We start from the raw sequence: 2,004 nt of genomic DNA on the forward strand, positions 1-2,004 counted from the left end.
TTAGCAGAGTTAGTTGTGAAACATTTATTACCAGCAAATACCTCTCAGATAAATTAGGCTAGAGCAGGCTAAGAGGAATCAGGAGTGGTTTCAGTTTTAATTGAGGAAGTCAGGTTGGGCTTTATTGGGAAGATGATAGTTGAGTGAAGATTTGAGAGAGAGTGAACTCTGAGTATATGTGTGAAGAGAGCACTTCAGTCAGAAAAGCGGATGCAAAAGCCCCGAGACAAGAGCACACCTGGCAGGTATGAGACGGAGGGGGCCCAGTGTGGCTGGAACAGAGAAAGGTAGCGAGATAGTAGCAGAAGAGGTTAGATAGGTAATAGGGGCCCTTGCAGGCCATCATAGGACTTTAGCTTTAATTATGACTTCTATTTTAACAGGATTACTTCAGTTGATTGTGTTGAAAAGGACTTTGGGGGGGGGGCGGGGCATAAACAGGGAAACCTGTTAGGAGGCTATTGCAATAATCCAGGTGAGAATTGATGATGGTTCAGACTAGGTAGGTGGTCAGACCCTGAATATAATTTGAAACTACAGGCAACAAGACTTTCTGGCTGGTGAGATGAGGCTTATAAGAGACAGGCAAGGTATTTAACAATAGGAAAGATGTGAGTTATTAACTGAGATGGGGAAGACTATGGGTGGTATAGGTTTTCAGGGGGAAATAAGAGTCCAATTTTAAACATGTGAAACTTGAGATGTCTGTTAGTTGAAATATTAAATAGGCAGCTGCTTATACCAATCTGGAGCTCAAGGAAAAGGCTATGGCTAGACATGAAAACTTGGATTTGTCAGCATATGGATTTTATCTTAAGCCACGAGTTAATGAGATCGTCAAGGGAGAGAATACAGCCAGAGAAGAAAAGGGGGCCAAGAATTGTACTTGGGGTATTGAGGAAAAACAGTAAAGGATTTTAAAACGGCCAGAGAGGTTAGAGGAACACCATGAGAGCATGGTATGGGAGAGCCAAGGGAAGGAAGTGTTCCTAAGAGGAGGAAGTGATCAATTGCAACAAATGCTTGCCTGTTGACCAAGTAAAATTAGTCTGCTGAATTTAGCAATGACCTTGACAAAAGCAATTTCTGTGTCATGGTGAAAATGAAAAAGTCTGGTTGAAGTCAGTTTGAGAAAGAATGGGAGAAGAGTTGTTAGAAATAGAAGCTGTAGACAATCTTTTCAAGTTTTACTCTAAAAGATGGCAGAGAAATGAGATGGTTAGCTGCAGTGGGAAGCAGAACCAAGAGATTTTAAGATTGGAGAAGTAACAGCATATTTATTTGCTATTGAGAATGGTCACTGAAGATGAGTAAATTGATGTTGCAAGAAAGACAGGAGAGAATTGTTAGAACTATATTCTTGAGTGAACAAGCAAAGACGGGATCAGCTGTCCACCTGGAAGGTTGGCCTTATATAAGAGTATGCATAGTTCATGTACTATAACTAGAATAGCACACTCTGTGGGTACAAAAGATAGTAGGGTTGACATGCTTACGGGTATTGGTGGAAGGTCACTTTTGGATGTTTAATCTCATTTTAAATAGTAAGCAAGACCTTCGACTGAAAGTGAAGACGAGGAAGAAATGCTGGAGATTTGAAGAGAGGAGAAAGTGTGAAACAGTTATCTAGGAGAGTGGGAAAATGAATGGACTGGCCAGATAATTGTAGGATTGACAGATAACAATGAAGGAACATTAGAATGATATTACTTTGGCTTCATGTTGTTAATGGTAGTGGGACAAGAATTGAGGCTAAATTTTAGAAAATTATTAAAAAACCAATTCCATCAACTAAGTCTAACACACACCAAAAAAACCTTACTTTTTTCTTAAGCACTTAACAGGTTCGAGCAAATTCGCGATCTGAAGAGTGGAAAACGCGGGGCGGGGCCGTGGTAGCGAGGTCTGCGGCTGCGCGGAAGCCGGGCGAGCGGAGAGGGCGCTCGGCGGCTAGAGCGGCCAGAGACGACGCTTGGGCCTCTCTGCTCCGCACGCCGCTCGCTG

Source organism: Rousettus aegyptiacus, unplaced genomic scaffold (assembly GCF_014176215.1).
Source record: "Rousettus aegyptiacus isolate mRouAeg1 unplaced genomic scaffold, mRouAeg1.p scaffold_m13_p_1, whole genome shotgun sequence".
NCBI classification, from domain to species: domain Eukaryota; kingdom Metazoa; phylum Chordata; class Mammalia; order Chiroptera; family Pteropodidae; genus Rousettus; species Rousettus aegyptiacus.